This window comes from Hylobates moloch, unplaced genomic scaffold (assembly GCF_009828535.3).
Source record: "Hylobates moloch isolate HMO894 unplaced genomic scaffold, HMol_V3 SCAFFOLD_4, whole genome shotgun sequence".
Taxonomy (NCBI): domain Eukaryota; kingdom Metazoa; phylum Chordata; class Mammalia; order Primates; family Hylobatidae; genus Hylobates; species Hylobates moloch.
In genome coordinates this window covers 148,423,894-148,442,706 of record NW_026652279.1, presented here as the reverse complement: position 1 = coordinate 148,442,706, position 18,813 = coordinate 148,423,894, and the positions used below count along the sequence as shown (strand labels likewise).

General features: G+C 32.7%; 1 long non-coding RNA gene across 1 annotated transcript in view; it reads left to right on the top strand.

Moving 5' to 3' along the window:
- Window positions 1-18,813, top strand: part of LOC116467377 (uncharacterized) — a 229,613-nt gene that overhangs the window by 185,088 nt on the left and 25,712 nt on the right. The window contains exon 3 of the long non-coding RNA XR_004247780.2: window positions 11,971-12,087. This is a non-coding gene — a long non-coding RNA (uncharacterized LOC116467377). The remainder of the gene's footprint in view (window positions 1-11,970; window positions 12,088-18,813) is intronic.

The following is an 18,813-nucleotide window of genomic DNA, read 5'->3' as shown; positions in this document are numbered from 1 at the left end:
TACCTATTTGCCATATGTATGTCTTCTTTAGGGAAATTGCTAAGCAAATCTTTTGCCCATTGTTGATCAGATTATTAGGTTTTTCTCTATAGAGTCATTTGAGCTCCTTATATATTCTGGTTATTAATCCCTTGTCAGATGGGTGGTTTGGAAATATTTTATTCCATTCTGTGGGTTGTCTCTTCACTTTGCTGGTTGTTTCCTTTGCTGGGCAGAAGGTTTTTAAATTTGTGTCCATTTTTGCCATGGTTGTCTGTGTTTTTGAAGTATTGCTCATAATTTTTTCCCCAGACCAATGTCTTGGAGATTTTCCCCAATGTTTTCCTGTAGTAGTTTCACAGTTTGAGGTCTTAGATTTAAGTCTTACATCCATTTTGATTTGATTTTTTTAAATGGCAACAACTTTGCTGAATTTATCAGTTCTAATTTTCTTATGTGTGCGTGTGTGATGTCTTTAGATTTTTCCCAATATAAGATCATATTATCAGCAAACAAGACAATTGGAATTTTTCCTTTCCAAGTTTGATGCCCTTTAATTCTTTCTCTTGTCTGATTGCTCTAGCTAGGACTTCCAGTGCTATGTTGAACAACAGTGTTGAAATTGAGCATTCTTGTCATGTTCAGATTTTAGAGGAAAGGCTTTCAGGTTTTCTCCACTTAGTAAACAATGATTAACTTTAAAGAAAATGTGAAGGCTTTTGAATAAAATTTACTTTAACATTATAGGTATAAATTTACTATATAGGTATATTCTTAGCTCAAGTTTTCCCAGATTAATTGTACTAATTACTTTGCAAAATGCTGACATTTAACAGTAAAAATATTAAAAAGGGGAAAGAAAAAATCGTATTTATATAATAATGCTAATTAAATATTTAGAAGAAATGGTAAAAATAGAAACATCACCATTTAATAATCATCATCATAAAAACTAAGGAAAAATTCATTAGTCAATGTGAAGTAACTAGATTATAGATGCCAAATATTAAAAAAGCCTGAAATTATTGCCTCACAAATTACCAATTAATGACAAAAGAAATAGGAATAATTTTATAATAATAGTTTGTGAATACTACCTTAATATAACCAATTATGGAGCCATTAGAAAATTGCCATTAGCAATTTATTATTCTTAAAGATATTTTATTGCAATAGAATGATGACTTTCTCTCTTTAAATAATTGCTCTCTCTCTAAATATATATATATGAAATGAAGTGATATAAAAAGGGAACCTATTTTCAGCCCAAATAAGTATTTTTTCTTCAACATTAAATATAGCTTTTTAAAAATAAACATCTGTCAAGTAACATTTTTTCTTTTTATGAGATTATTCATTTCCATTAGTAAAGAAAGATTGAAAGTCATGATCTCATAAATTAGTAGAAGGATTTAGACTTTATAAAATTTTAGAAAAAAAGTAATGTTATTATATAATATACAGATATTTACCAAATAGATAAACATTCATTGAGAATGTGTGTGGTTCACAAAAGTCTCTGAACTTTTCACTTCTAAACACATTCTTTGTGGGGCTTGAATTCTCAGTTCTGTGGAGTTGATGTGGCTCTAAAATTATATAACAATTGAAATTTTATTAATATATATTTTTAATGAGAAACTAATATTTAGAAGGCAAATGTTGAATAAACTTTTTTATATTCAAAGTTTATAATCTAGCAAATTGGTTCAGATAAACACCCCAAACTTATACTAAATATCAAAGTTAATCAAAAGCTATATTCTCCCTGTTGCTTCACTAACGTATAGTTTCTGCTTTTACTATAAAATCCCAATTCCTTATATGAGGAGATGGTGCTTAATCTCAGATTATGGTTTGAAGTAGAATGACAAAGCAGTATGAATAGTTTGCTCATTTTTGTTGTGGAGTAGTATTCAATTATATGAATATATGACAATTTGGTTATCAGCTCACCTTTTAATGGAAATTTAGATTGTTTGTTTTCATTTATTATGAATAAAGTCACTATGAACAATCATGTAAAAAGTTTTCAACTTTTTGTAACCACTTGATGGGTTGATGGGGGGAAAAAGTTGAGTTCAAATACCTCTGCCCAGTGACACAGCATGGAAATATCAATAACAAATAGAGGGGGAATATTGACATTTCTCTAATAATAAAGTTAAATCATATTTTCATAGCAGGAGCTACCACACATTTTATGAACAGATAGAAAAATACTTCTCTATGTCGTGGAGATTTTACAAGGCAGTCCATCTAGGGCTGAGTGTTTCACTTTAATGTTTGTCAATGTGCTATTTTATTTAATTTTTATCTAATTCCCAAAATATCAGGAAGAATATGAGCTATCATGCTGACAAGGATATTTTTGAAGAGCTGGGATTTGGAATGCCCTTCCCCATCCTGAAATGTTCTGTGCATCTGAAGTCTCAAGTGCTGTCTAGTGCTGCTATATGGCACAGTATGTTTTTTGGAATGTATATTTCAGATAGGCTGACAAATATTACTCATAGCAGGGACCTAAAGCTTAGGATAAGATAAAGCCATGTGTGTAAGGGATAAATTTCATGAAAGGAGAGCCAAGATTTATAGCCAGCTGTTTGTAAAAATGATGCCTTAGGAGGGAAAGGAGGGGATACTTGTCAATATGGTGGACTGAACTAATAAGGGTAGGTCCTACACACTGAAAAATTCAAAAATTCCAGGAATCATGTTTTAATATGCATGATTAGGCTCAAAAGAAATGACAATGGAATCAATTCTAAGGTACAAATAAAAAGAGGGTAAAGCAGAATTGTTAGATCAAAATATTTCAATTTGTTTTAAAAAGATGGCCATGCCATAGACCTTCACATTTAGCTAGAGGGAGATGAAACTGAGTATCTTGCACAAAATCATTACTGAGGAAATGCTAACTCTGCTTCTAAATGAGACTCAATTTTTACCCCAATGTCTTGGATATGAAGTAAGGAAGCAGGAGGCTTACAAGGATATGACTCTATGCTTAAATTGCCAATAAGTTATAGAAACTACAAATTAAAAATTAATGTTTTAAAATGGTCTGAATTTAGACAATCCATATGGGTTACAAAACACAAATAAAATGTTTTATAGGAAAGTTTGCATATGAGGTATTTCAAATATGACAGAAAACACCTTCCATGGTATATATTAAAGAGCTGACAAATAACTAAAGATAATACAGAACTGTGAAAGAGACTTTAAAATAAGCATGTATAAAGTGATCACACTGAAAAATGAACAAGAACCTGAAAGGAAAAAAATACATTAAAAATGGGCATATTAAGAACTAGAAATTCTATATACATGAAAATATAGTCATTGATTTAAAGAAAATACTAACAAATAGACAAACCAAATTAGTTATGAAAATTCTTTTAACACAGAAAAAATGAACTGGAAGTAAGGTGGAAAACCTGAAGAAAGAAAAGCAAGTCTTTGAATTTGGGCTTGGCAACAGAGATAATCACATGTAATGTTTTAGTCTATTTGTATATTCTTTTTGTGGACTGTGTAGTCAATTTAGAACAGTTCTAAAATGTTTTACTCCTGTGATTTTATTTTCCTTAATTATTTGCACCACTTCCAAAGCTGTACATTTGACAAACTTATGCATTGCTACTGTGGCCACTAAAATTGTAGGGGCATCAAGGAAAGTGAGCCTGTCTACCTTGAAATTGTTACTGGTGTCTTTACAGAGGTATCATTATCTCTTTGAGGATTCTTTCAAAGTATTTGCTTTGAATGAAATAACTCATCCCAGAGATAGAAGCAGAGAATAAGAACATGTAACTCAAAACAGCATGTCTGGAGTGGCATCAGACGAATCATACAATTCCAGTACATTTTATAAGACGATGACTTTAGAACACTAGAATAGGGAGAGGAATTTTGGTTACAGTATAAGATGAGTCCCATTTTAAAAAAGTTATAGGGTTGTATGGAAGTTTAACGATGGAATGTTAATGTAAGCATGAGTTCCTATGGAAATTTTATTTTTAGCATTTGACATAAACATTGAAGAATGTGTAAAATGTTGACAAAAGGAGATAAAAATAATCTTAAGCAAAAAAAGAAATGCCACAAGCAATGTCACATAATCTGACTTGGAAAGAGGGAACAGTGTTCTTTATTGGATGCTGAAAGAAAAAATGGGGTGTTAAACTAGAAAAGTAGAGGTGTAATTGGAGATATTATAAGACAGTTTGAAATGAGTGAATATGAGAAGAAAAATCTAATAAACAGATAAGAATTAAAAGCTGATCATGGAATATAGAATAAGAAAAACAGCCAATTAGATCTAAGGTTTATAAAAATAAGGACAAAAATTGTGATAAAAAGGAATTTAAAAACAGACTCTCTGATGAATTAAAAGAGAACAGATATTCAAGGTATGAGGGGTTATTGTCAAATGCTAAGATGTTTTATTGAAAAGGAGTGAAAGTGGGAAAGGAGTTTAGTGGAATATATTAAAGCAAAGGGATATTATTGAATTTAACCATTGGATGCCTATTGTTGATCTTTAATAGAGTGCTTTTTGAAGTGATAGTGGAATTTTCAGTTTTCAAAGTTAAAATGGTATGCCAATTGTCATCTAAAAATACATTCCCCGAGTATTTTTGGGAATATGGCTGCATCTAGCTGCTGTCGAGTCTAGAAAATGTCATTCTTAATGTATTCATGCCACTGTATTTTGAGTCTTCTTGCTATTGCAACCTAAACTGTATTCTAACTAAAGCAGATATTAGTATCACTAGAGGGTTGGTCCTGTGAGAGAAACTGAAAATATGTGACATTAGAATAGTACTCAGGCAGTATAGATGGGTAAGGTTGGAAAGCTGGTGACCCCTGTTATGCCAGTATAGCTGATAAATTGTTGTCTTTGAAAAGGTAACTAAGCCACGTGTTTGTTAAACAAATCAGGTGACTCTTGAGCCTACATTTTTGAGGAAATCATTACAAAGATCCGTAATGTAACTATATATTGCCTGTTTCTTGTTGCTTTATGCAAATTACTACAATAAAGAGAACCTCAGATAAGATCTGACTTACTTTCAAAACAAAATGAAGGGGAACGTCCAAAAATATGGGGCTTTGCAGGATGGCAATATCCAAATCATTTTTTTACTCCCCTAAAACAGAAAGATAAAAGTGTCAGTCTAAAAACATGTATTGAGACTTCTGATTAAGATTTCTAATCCATAAGGTATCTAAGTTTGTAGCAAACATCAGATTTGGAGTATTGTCTTTCACTCCCATGTATTGTGTCAGAGATCTTCAAGTTGCCTCAATCAAAATAAGTTAGAAATAGGCACAGACAAGAAAATCACAAGGCAGGCTTAGGAAGTATGTCCATAAAATAACGCCGTGATTTTTTCCCTGGCATATTAGTACTGAGGGGAAGCAAATAGGCCATGGGTCTAAAAATTTTTGAGAGAGCAATTACAAAGAAATCACAAGATTGGCCTAAAAGAATTGATTGCTTATCTCTAAAACAATTCTCAGGCTCCCAGAACTGCACCTGCAGAATATAGTTTGTGTAAGTATGCAGCCTCCAAGGAGAATATAGATTCATTCTTCAGATGTAGCAACAGAAGCTAATGAACACAATGATTGCCCTCTCAGAAGGCAGAGCCATGTGCCATGGCACACAGAGGACAAGATCGTTTTTCTCACAGCTCAGAATCTGAGTCTACCCAATGAATTTACCCAACTTTCAACAGTCAGCCTTCCCAGAAAGACATCATTATTATGTGCTGACTGACTTGTTTCCCATTCTCTTTCTTTTTTTTTTAAATTTTTTAAAATTATACTTGAAGTTTTAGGGTACATGTGCACAACGTGCAGGTTTGTTACATATGTATACATGTGCCATGTTGGTGTGCTACACCCATTCTAATGAATTCTTTTTAACTGCAGTAATTTTGTTTCTGTTCCACTCTCATATATTATTCTCATTAGCAACTTCAGACCCAGGCAAGAAGGGGTGCTGCCTTGGACTCCGTATTTTGGCAAACTCAATTCTGTCCTTCCCCAGCCTAACTCCAGTTTTCAAGGTAGGAATTGCATAGACCAAAGGGCAGTGATGCCTGTGTCTAGTTGAAGCATAGGCTCCACTTCTGGGTCATGCTTTGAATGCCTAATTGTCCACAGACCCCTGCTCAAATAGACCCTAATTGGCTTCCAGGTATTTTACAGACCTTCTACCCATGTCATCCTCCTGAAAATTGCTGGCCTTAACTTAAACCCAAGAACTGGCTAATGTAGCAGCAATGTAGTTTGGCTTGCAGATTGGGGTGTAACCCAATTAATCATAAGAGAAGGGAGTGAAGAGAAGAGAGGGTCATGATTACAAATTCAGAGTTAGGGTTATCTTTCCTTGTGTTTTCATATATTCTCGGATGGAAAAACAAGAATCTGAGAATTTTGAATTTGTCAATGTAAGTGAATAGAATGTATTATATTTAACAGTGTGATTTGTTTGGTTTATATATTTTTAATTTAATTTTATTTTTTTGAGAAGCTGGATTGCAGTGTCACGACCTGGGCTCAGTGTAACTTGCATCTCCCAGGCTCAAGAGATCCTCCCACCTCAGCGTCTGGAGTAGCTGGGACTACAGGAATGTGCCACCATGCCTGGCTAATTTTTTATTTTTTTGTAGAGACGGGGCTTCACTATGTGGCTCAGGCTGGTCTCAAACTCCAGGACTCAAGGGACCCACCTGCCTAGGCCTCCTAAAGTGCTGGGATTACAGGCATGAGCCAGTGCACCAGGGCTGTATGTAATTATTTAATATTGTTTGTCTTAGCCATATATCAGGTTGTTTATAAACAACAGAAATTTATTTCACACAGTTCTGTAAGCTGGAAAATCCATAATTAAGGCATCAGCAGATTTGATGTCCAGGGAGGGCCCACTTTCCCATAATGACACCCTCTCACTCTGTCCTCACAGGGTGAAAGGGGATAGTTAGCTTTCTGAGGTCTCTTTGTAAGGGCACTAATCCCATTCACAGAGGCTCTGCCCTCCTAATCTAGTCACCTCCCAGGCCCCACCTCCTAATAGCATCACATTGAAGATTAGGTTTTAATGTATAATTTTTGGAGGGACACAAACATTCAAACCATTGCATAGGTATAGGATATGTAAGACTACATTTGTAATATTTTTCTTGCCCCCATAAATATTGTCACATACCAAAATATGACAGATTATTTTTCTATTAGTTTATAAGTTGCCAGGATATAGGATCTGTGACTGATCGAGAGGGATACCCATCAACCACAGATTCTGAGATTTGTGATGGAAGAGGTAATAGGATAGAACCTTGGGCTTTGTCCCTTGGCAGAAGAATGAGTTCACTTTGTTGGAAGCAGAGTGTGCACTGATAAATGGTTGCCGCAGGATGGACTCTGACAGCCTACCAGTTATTCCCTTCAAATCTTTTGCCCTCTTTTTACCTGGGCACATGGCTACAGAGCTGTGAACAATTTCTGTTGTCCTCACACGTATTAGCCATGTGAAGCTCTGTAATAAGTTCTCACCAATGGAATATGAACAAAGTAATGTGTTAAAAGAAGATTAAAAGGTTAAAAGAAGATTTCTTGGCCGGGTGCGGCGGCTCACGCCTGTAATCCCAGCACTTTGGGAGGCCGAGGCGGGCGGATCACGAGGTCAGGAGATCGAGACCATCCTGGCTAACATGGTGAAACCCCGTCTCTATTAAAAATACAAAAAATTAGCCGGGCGCGGTGGCGGGCGCCTGTAGTCCCAGCTACGCGGGAGGCTGAGGCAGGAGAATGGCGTGAACCCTGGGGGCAGAGCCTGCAGTGAGCCGAGATCGCGCCACTGCACTCCAGCCTGGGTGAAAGAGCGAGACTCCTTCTCAAAAAAAAAAAGAAAGATTTCTTACTCTGGTCTTGCTCACTTTTCTCTTCTGGCAGACTGAAATGTAGATATGGTAGAGGTGCAGCATCAGTCATGCTGATGAAGACAACATCCATGGGATTGATGGAGGAATAAAATAGGCTCAATAAAAATTCACAGAGAAAAGCTGCCTTATGTGTGTGAGACAAACTTCACTCTTCAAGCTATTATATTTTTCCCCCAGCAGTTTAGCCTTTAGTCTAAGAAAACTGCTTACAAAAACATGGACTTACTGTTACTCATTTAAAGTGGGCAAATGAGTTTTATTATGATAAGCACAAACTACTTGTTTATCTTTCATTGGAGTAGCTAGGGGACAGAATGTGTAGACAGAACCCAGTTAAATGTCATTTTTTTCATATAACTCCTCTCATGCTTAGGAAGTAAGATATTAATTAGAATTCTAGGAAAAGTCAGATTTATGTAGTCATTTGGAACCTTATGAATATCTTCAACTTTCAGAAAATAATATTACATATATATACACACACAATAGTATATAGAAAATTTATTATAGTGTATAATATAGGGTTTATGCATAGTACATAGTATAGAGATTATATAGCGTATATAAAGTATATGGCATATAGAGCATTTACAGTAATACTGTATTATTACTTTTCATGTATTTATTAATTTTAACATCTATTTCAATTTACTTTTCACACATTCACAATATTTATGTTTTCTAGAACTATTTTAAAGCTTCCATTTTTGCAATTCACAGAATAATAAAATTGCCTGGTTGTTTTAAAATTAGGTAGAAAATAGTAACTTATAAAAGAAACTACCTAGAAGCACATGATTAACTTTATGAAAGTATAAATGAGTTTGTCATTTGCTAGAAGCCAATGAGACACATGCTTGGTGTCTAATTTGTCAAGCATCACTTTTTGAAAATCTTAAGCAGAGACATCTTCTAAATCTGAGTCATAGACCAAGTCTCAGTCTCTCTCTCTCTCTCTCCATATATAGATATATATATATCTCTCTCTCTTTCTCTCTCTCTCTCTATATATAGAGAGATATATATCTCTATATAGAGAGATTATATAATATATATAATGTATATAATATATTATATATTATATATATATATAATAGACACACACACTGTTAGGATCAGTTGGTTTTTATGTTTTTAAGTCATGTATTTTTTAACTGAACTTCTGTCTAGATGTTCTACCCATTATTGAAAGTGAGGTATTCAAGTCTCCATCTATTAATGTAGAACTGTCTATTCTTACCTTCAAGTTTGTCAGTACTTGTTTCATATTATTTTAGGACTATGTTGTTTTGAGAATATATGCTTATAATTACATCTTCTTAATGAATTGACATTTTAAAAAATATATGCCTCCCTCTTCCTCATATACAGGTTATAAAATTACTTTGATATTACCACCATAGCTCTCTTTTTGGTTGATATTGGTATGGAATATCTTTTTCTATCCTTTAACTTTCAATCTGAGTCTTTAGATCTAATGTGAGTCTCTTGAAGTTGTGTCGTTTTTAGAATTCACTCTATTTTGCCTTTGATTGAAGAGTTTGATATGTTTCTATTTCAAGTAATCATTGATTAAAAAGCTTCTGCCATTTTGCTGTTTTTTTCATAACTATATTTTTTGCTCTCATTTTCTCTATTATTACCTTTTCTGTTTGCTTTTAGTTGAGTTTGAAAATAGGGTGCTACTTAATTCCCTTCTTGTGTTTTCTTGTATTATTTTGTGGATATTTTCTCTGTGCTTATTATAGGTATAATATTCAAAATCCTATATTTATCACGATGTACTTTGGATTAAAGTTAACATGCCCAGCATGCAAATATCCTACTCCTATGTAACTTCACTCCATTTTATGTTGTTTCTCTTATGAGTTAAACGTTTCTACATTTTATGCTCAGAATTATAATGATTTTGAAATAGTTATTTTGATATTGTTTCTGCTAGAAATTAAGAAACACAAAGTTATAAATAAAAAAATACAATAATGCTGGCTTTTATATTTAATTACACATTTTGATAATTTCAAGTATTTATAGTTTTGTTCTCAAACTATATTTTCTGCTTGCTCAAATCTTCTGTCTTTTGAAATGTCTATTATAATTTTAGTTCCAGAATTTATGTTTAGTTCTTTTTGGAATTTATTTATTTCTTTCATTCTGTTTTGTTTGTGCATCATTTTCATGATTTCTTTTAGTTCTTTGTGTTTTTTTATGTTTTTCTGTGAGGACAGTTATGTGGCACATAATGATATTTCAGTCAATGGGGGACCAACCACATTTATGATCGTCCTCCCATAGGATTATAATATTGTATTTTTACTGTACTTTTCTATGTTTATACATGTTTAGATACACAATACTTATCACTGTGTTACAGTTGCCTACAATATTTAGTACAGTAACATTCGGCACAGGTTTCTAGCCCAGGAGCAATAGGCTACACCATATAGTCTACATATATAGTACGCTATACCATCTAGCTTTGCCTGAATACAATCTGATGTTTGCACATTGACAAAATTGTCTAATAATGCATTTCTTAGGACATATTCCCATTGGTTAGTAACATATAACTGTACATTTAAAACTTTTTATAGTAAATCCTATGTCTGGACTTCCTCAGGGACAGTTTCTGCCAATTAATTTTGTTCTGTTACATGGGCCATGTTTTCCTATTTGTCAGCCTTGTGTTTTTTTTTGTAGAAACCTGGATATTTGGATATTACTGTGTGGTAACTTGGAGATTCTCTCTTTTCCTCAGTTTGTTATTTTCTGGTTGAGACTGTAGTAGAAGTCTGTTTAATTACTTTCTAACCTATTTTTGCAAACTATTCCTTTTCTCGTGTGATAACTGACATGTCTGTTCTTTAGCTTGTGTTCAGCTATTGTATTGGCATTTTTTTGTTTTTATTACCAGGGTCTAAAACAAACAAACAAAAAATGCCTCTCCCAGTATTTGAGATTAGCTCTGTGCCATAGACACAGACATTTAGCCAGACTTGTATTAAGTCTATTGATTAGCCTGAGGTAAAAGCTCTGGGTCTTGTTGAGCATGTGTCTTGCCCTGGACATATATGTGGCTTTCTTAATTCCCTTGTATGCATAGATGCTTTTGAATGTCTTAATTTTTGAAAGAAACTCTCCCCTAGCTGTTCCTCCTCAGCCTTAGTAGTTTATTACATGTCTAGAACATAATATTTTGTCCCAGGCATTTTTGATTCATTAGATCATCTTGTAGTTTTTTGTTTGCTTGTTTGAGATGGAGTTTCGCTCTTGTTGCCCAGGCTGGATTGCAATGGTGCGATCTTGGCTCAGTGCAACCTCCACCTCCCGGGTTCATGTGGTTCTCCTGCCTCAGCCTCCCAAGTAGCTGGGATTACAGGCATGCACCACCACACTTGGCTGATTTTGTGTTTTTAGTAGAGACGCGGTTTCTCCATGTTGGTCAGACTGGTCTCGAACTCCTGACCTCAGGTGATCTGCCCGCCTCGGCCTCCCAAAGTTCTGGGATTACAGGAGTGAGCCACCACGCCTGGCCCATCTTGTGGTTTTTTTGAATGATACTCATTCTTTTTCCAGCCTGAGTTCTGAATTAGTGAAAGATTGATGAGCACCTTATCTCAATCCTTCAAGGAGTCTTCAGAGAGTTTATAGCAGGCATGCACAATAATTTGCAAATGAAGTTTGTTCTACTTTTTTCAGTCCCAGGAACCAAGGTCCTACATTGGGAACATAAGCTACCTTCAAGACTGTTACCATGCTGTGAAGGGGGTGGAGCAAGGGAAAGCAAAAATATCACAATTATTTTTATTTTTTATATCAGTTATGTTTTTCTTGTCAGCATTTGCTTTGTTGCTTTGTTGCTGCATTTCTTGCTATAAATCTGGAACTATTTTTTAAAATTCTAATGAAGTTGGATCTGACTGGTTATGGTTATTTTTCAATGTTTTTTCTGGAGAGACGATAGTTAAATCTGGCCATTCCATTTTGCTGAGGTCATCCTATCTCTAAATATGCCTCCCTAATCCTAATACAGGAGATTGCAAGAAGAGTACAACTTGGCTCTAAAGTAGATGCATTAACATGTCATTGGAATTGACCTCGCCAAAAGATGCCTCCCTAAATCCACAAGAACCTCCTTGTTTGAACACAGGTAGGCATTTAGAATTTTGTGGTGTATTTTTGACCCACAGGTAATTTAGAAGTGTGTTTGATTTGAATGTATTTGTGAATTTCCAGGGGCCCTTTTTGTTGATGATTCTGATTTTATTCCATTTTGTTTGGAGTACATTCCTGATTGATCTCTACTGCTTTGCATTTATTCATTCTGTTTAAGGCTTGGCATTTGATGTCTTCTGGAAAATGTACCATGAGCACTTGGGAAGAATGTGTACTCCGTTGTTGTTGGGTCAAGTGTCCAATGCATTCTTGTTAGGTCTTATTGATGGTTAACTTTACTACTGTCTTGTTAATTTTCTTCATAGTTGCTCTAACCATTATTAAAAGAAGGACATTGAAGTCTCCAGTTATTGTGGAAATGTCTGTTCTCCCCTCAATTCTGTCAGTTTGCTTAGTGTAGTGTTATCGCTTTTTAGGTACATATATATTCATAATTGTAATCTATTTCTAATGAGTTGATTATTGTATGATTATCAAATATCCCTCTTTGGTAACTGTTTTGGTGTTACTTTATTTGATATTGGTATAGCCACCGGATTTCTTGTGTTGCCAACATGAAATAGTACATTTCATTATTTTACTTTTGATTTTTTGTATGTTTGAATCTAAATTGTGTTTTGTATACAAAATATATAGTTGGAACTTTTTAAAAATTTAATTTGACAATTTCTGCCTTTTGGTTGGATTTTTAATTTGTTCACATTTAATATCATTACTGATAAGGTTTGGTATACTGATGTATGCAATTTTGCTGTTTGTTTCTTGTATGTCTCATGTTGTTATCTTTTTTTTTTACTGCTTCTTTTGCATTGAGCATACATTTTCTATTGTAATGTTTAATTCTTTTTATACCTTACTCTTTTTTACAAAAATGATTTTCTTAGTGATTTCTCTAGGGTTTATGATTTACAGCTTAACAGAATCTACTTTATATTAATACTAACTTAATCATCATGAGATATGGAAAGGTTATTTCAATATAGTTTATACCTTCTTCCATTTTTGTGCTATTATTGTTTTATATATTACATTTATATATGTAAAGAACCCAAACCTGCATTTTTATTATTATTGCTATACATGCATTTATCTTTTAAAGAAGCTGAATAAAAAAGGGGAGTAAATATATACTTTAAAATTTTCATATTATCCACTTTATCATTTCTGATTCTATTCATTAGCTTCTGTAGATTTAAGCTGATGCTGTTGATTCAACTTATAGTTTAGTACAATTTTGTTACATCCCATTTAGGTTTTCTCCTACCCACCTCTTTTATTCTATTATCTGATATATTTTTAAATACTGTAAGTCCAATGATACAATTTCATGCATATTATTTTATATACTTGCTTTTAAAATCACTTATTAAGATAAATGACAGGAAATATATAATATATATATACACACACACTATATTTTATAATTACATAAATACTTTAATCAGTTCTATCAGTTCTCTTTTTTTTTGTTTTTAGAGTTAGATTATCATACAAGGTTACTTGCTTTCAGCCTGAATAACTTCCTATTATATATTGTAAAGCCAATTTTCCAAGTAACACATTTGCTCAGTTTTATTTGGGTAATGATTTTACCATTTTTTTAAAAGATACATTTGCTGGGAAACAATTCTTGGTTGTCAGTATTTACTATTTCATAGCCTCTCTGCATTCTGGCCTCTTTATTTTTTATTTTTTGAATGAGTTGTCAACTGTTAGTGGAATCCCCTCAAAGGTAACAAGTCATTTGTTTTTTTCCTACTCCTTTGAAGATAGACCTCTGTCTTTTAATAAACTTTTATAATATGTCTCTGTGTGGGTATCTTTGGATTTATCCTGCTTAGAGTTTATGGAGCTTCCTGAGTGTATAGATTTTTTTTCATCAAATTTCAAATTATTTCTGTCATTGAAAAATTTTATTTTCTTTTGTTAGTTTCTCTTTGAGGTACTCACACTAGTACACTAGTTTGCTTAATGTTGTCCTACATTTCCCTGAGCTCTGTTTGTTTTTGTTAATTAGTGAATCTTAATTCGCTCATTTTTCCTGATTTTTATTGCATAATTTCTATACATCTTTAAGTTTTATTATTATTATTATTTTTTTTACCAGCTCAAATCTTCTCTTAAGACACTCTAGTAAATTTTTAACTTGGATTGTATGTTTTCATTTCCAGATTTCAATTTGATTTTTAAAAAGTAGTTTATATCTTTCTTAATGCTCTGACATTGTCATTGTACTTCTGTAAGCATGAATTTTTACAAATATTTTTAAAGTCCATTAATGTCTTTGTCTATTAAGTTTCATATGTTGGCTTTATCAGAGTAACTTCTACTAATTTTTTTCCTGTTTATGTGGTAAACATTGCTGTTTACCTGCAGAGCTTATAATATTTGCTTCAAACTTGACATTATAAGTAATATATTCTAGACATTATGGATGCTTACTATCACTCCTTCACCAGGGCTAGCTTTTGTGGTGGTTTACTTATGTGCTTGTTTAGTGGATGAGATGGACTATTTTAATGTCCATGGGAACAGTAGCTATAGTATCTCTTTTTTTCTGATATTATAGTAAATATTGTGTTATCTTTTTTTGTCTTAGTCTGACTACTGGTTGATTGATGCTATTGATCATTTCAATAAACCAGCTTTTGGTTGTGTTGATTTTCTTTATTATTTTTCAATTTTTAATTTCACTGATTTCTGCTTTACTTTTTGTTTTTTTTCTTCTTGTTTGCATTTTAAATTGCTACTTTTAGTGTCCTAATTTAGGTTGCCAAGTTTTACAGGTTTTTAATTTTGTAGTTATGGAGTTAATATGACACACTGCCTTCTAAACACTGATTTTTTGTTGCATCACACAAACTTTAATGAGTTGTATTTTTTATTAACATTCACTTCAAAATAGTTTTAATTAAAAAATATTTTTGCCTCTTTGTTACTTATAATTGAGTTGATTAATCTACAAATATATGTGGGTCTTCCACCTATACTTCTCTTATTGATTTACAATTTAATGCCACTTTGGTTTAATAACATATTTTGAATGATTTTTATTCTTTTAATTTGTAAAATAAAATTTATGGCCCAGAATGTGGTCTAATTTGGTGGGTGTTTTATGTGAGTTTGAGCAAAATGTGTATTTATTTTTTTGTTGGATGGAAGTTTCCATAAATATCATATACATAAGATGGACTTATAATGCCATTTATGTCAATTTCATCCTTCTTAACAGCTATTTTGAAAACTACAACTATAACAGTGGATTTGTTTACTTATGTCTTAACTTCTCTTAATTATTTGTTTTGTATTTTACCACTGTAGCTAGGTGTATACACATTTAGAATTATGTCTTCTTGGAGAATTGACACTTTTATTATTATGTTGCACCTCTGTTTATCTCCAATAATTTTTCTTGCTTTAAAGTCTGCTATTTCAAAATTAATGTAGTGATTCCAGCTTTCCTTTGATCAGTTTTAGCATGGTAAATGTTTCTTCATTTCTTTATTTCAAAACTATCTGACCCTTCATATTAAAAAGTACTTTTACAAATAGACATATTATTAGGTAATTTTTTATTCATTATAATAATCTCTAGTTGCTGCATTTAGACTGTTCACATTTAAAGTTATAAATTATATAGTTGGATTAATGACAGTCATGTTTATTACACTTTCTATACCTTTTCAGAGGCATATATTTATGCTTTTTTATTTTATTTGGGTGTTTTTTATAGCTTCATTTTACTTTTCCCTTTAGTATATCAGCTACACAGTTTAAAAAATATATATGTTGGTTTGCGCTAGTGTTTAAAATATTTTTAATTAATCTAATTCAACTCTTAAGTAACACTAGTTATCTTTGTTTGTGGTTTATGTGTCTTATAATGGAGAGTTCCAAGTTCCTTCCTCCTGTCTCCCATGTTATGGCACTCATCCATTTTTTTATCCATGTGCTATAATCACATGGATAATCACACAACACATTTCAACTTAATACTTTTAAAAACAGTTATTAAGATCAATAAGAATAAGAATAAATAATTTCCTTCATCTATTTGTTTTCTTCATGTAAAACGTTTTTTTCTGACTTACATCATTTCCTCATGCCTCATGTCTATGGACATATTTTACAAATCAAGTTTGCTGGAAAATAATTCCTTCCGTGTTTGCTTGTCTAAGAAATCATTTATTTCTCCTTCACTTTTGAAAGTTAGGTCAGCTGGACATAGAATTTTGAATTCTGTTTTTCTTTTTGCTTGCTTTATTTCTCTCTCTTTATTTTTCTTTCTTTCAACTTTACATGTTTGCTCAACTTTCTGCTGGCTTGTATTGTTTCTAACAAAACATCAGCACTAAAGCTTATCTTTATCCCTTTAAAATTATTTTCATCTTGTGCCAGTATCTTTCAAAATTTTATTTTTGTCTTTTTTTTCTGAAGTTTGAATATGCTATGAATAGGAATAGTTTTTTTTGATACATATTCTGCTTTGATTTCTCTGTGCTTCCTGGAACTGTGGTTTGGTGTCTGTCATCAATTTTGAAAAGGAGTTCTCACCTATTAGCATTTTACATATATTTTTTTCTACTTTGTTCTATCTTCTCATTCTGGTGTTCAAATTTGACATTATACACTTTTTAAAGGTTTGTTTCAGTTTTGATTGACATGTAGAATTGTGCATAGTTATGGTTACAATGTGATGTTTTAATATATGTTTATATTGTGTATTAATCAAATGAAGGTAAATAGAAAATTAAGTACTTCAAACTTTCTTTGTGGTGAGAACATTGTGAATCCTCTCTTCTGTTTTGAAATATATGATATATTATTGTTAATTATAGTCATCTTACTGTCCAATAAACACCAAAACATATTCCTCATATTTAACTGTAACTTTGTGCCTCTTGACAAATCTCTCCTCATCTATCATCTTCCCTCCCCTCTCCAGCCTCCTAACCATTATTCTACTTCCTAGTTCTAGGAGATCAACATTTTAAACTCCCATATATCAGTAAGAACACGCAGTGTTGGTCTTTATGTGCTTGGCGTTTTTTGCTTAACATGTCTTTCTGGTTCATTCATGTTATTTCAAAGGACAGTGTTTCCATCTTATTAAAGGCTGAATAGTATCCGTTGTGTATATATACCATTTTTCCTTTATCCATTCATTTGTTGGTGGACACTATTTCACATGTCTTGGCTACTTAAGTCCAACTGAAATAAACATGGGAGTGCAGAAATCTCTTCTACATACTGATTTTATTTCATTTGAATACATACATTTTGACATTTTCCCATAGTTCTTGGGTATTTTATTCCTCTTCTTTTCATTCATTCTTTTTCTTCACACTATTTATTTTGGGAAGTTTCTTTTGGCCTATACTCAAATTCAGTGATTCTTTTCATAGTCATGTCTAGTTTATCGAGTCCAAAAACGTATTCTATATGTAGATTACATTATTTTTGAATTTCTAGACTTTCTTCTGATCCTTTGTTAGATTTGTTTAAAATCCTTTTGTTAACATTGTCCATTTTCTTGAATCTTATCAATGACTTTGGGACAAAGCTCATATAGTCTTTCTCTCTGAAGAGAAGGCCTTGTTTTGCAGATAACTCTGGTAGTATGTCACAGAGATTATTCACTGTCCCCTATCAGAGCCATGAGATCTTTCTCAAACGTTTACTGTGAGAATCTCCTAGGAATTCTGGATGTAAAGCCTGTAAAAGTGTATTAGACCACTAAAAATATTCCCTCAATTATTTTCTCACTCTCACCCAGTTCACAGTCATCCTTCAGCAATTTGTCATAGTTACTATTTAAGTGTCCATTCCAGTTTTTGCTATTGTTTGTTGTTGTTTTGTAATGCTCACACTTTATTAAGTAATATGAGAAAGGATACAATATATATGTTAGGACTTTGATATAATATGTCCTAACAGTTTTTCTTTGCAGTGGTTTCTACCCCAGGTAAATAGATGTTGGCTGTAATTACCTGGATCAGTCCGTCTCTCTAGATATTGGGGTAGTGATTTTCTTTTCCACCTCAATTTGCTTTTCCAGGTCAATTATCTGACATGTCCAAGAAAATTTATTGATTTTATTTTTGTCCAGTCTTTGTTTATTGTAAGGATGTAAGCAATGACTGCCCAGCTCTTTTCATGTCTAAGCTGAAACTGGAAGTTTCCTAAAGGGGCCAGAAGATGTTCAATTTATCTGAGTTTTAATAATTTTGGCACATTATTGTCTGTCTATGAACTTGATTGTCCATGTTGTTTGCAAGCCAATGTTCAGTACATAAAAATTATTTTGATAAATTGCTTCTATTTTACTGGTTTATTTATTTATGTATTTTCTGAAATGGCCTTGTCTTGTCTATGTATATCCCTTCACTTGATCATTACTCACACAGAGGAGTTCTTTGGTTCTGCCTTGATTTTGGCTTGTGGAACCATAATGGAAGACTATAACTATAGTTTGAATGTCTTTAGTTCCATAGGTTATAAATCCTAATTATGTGATGTTTTCTCCACCGATTCCTTTTTACAGGAAACATATGAAACATTAAGGCACATGTACAAGAAACCCACAAAAGAAAAAAAATAAATTGTACTGTCTATTTAATGTAATGACATTCTTCCTTCACTATAATCATATTTATATTTTAGCTCTTCATAGTTTTTCTTTCACATAAATCCTTTCATT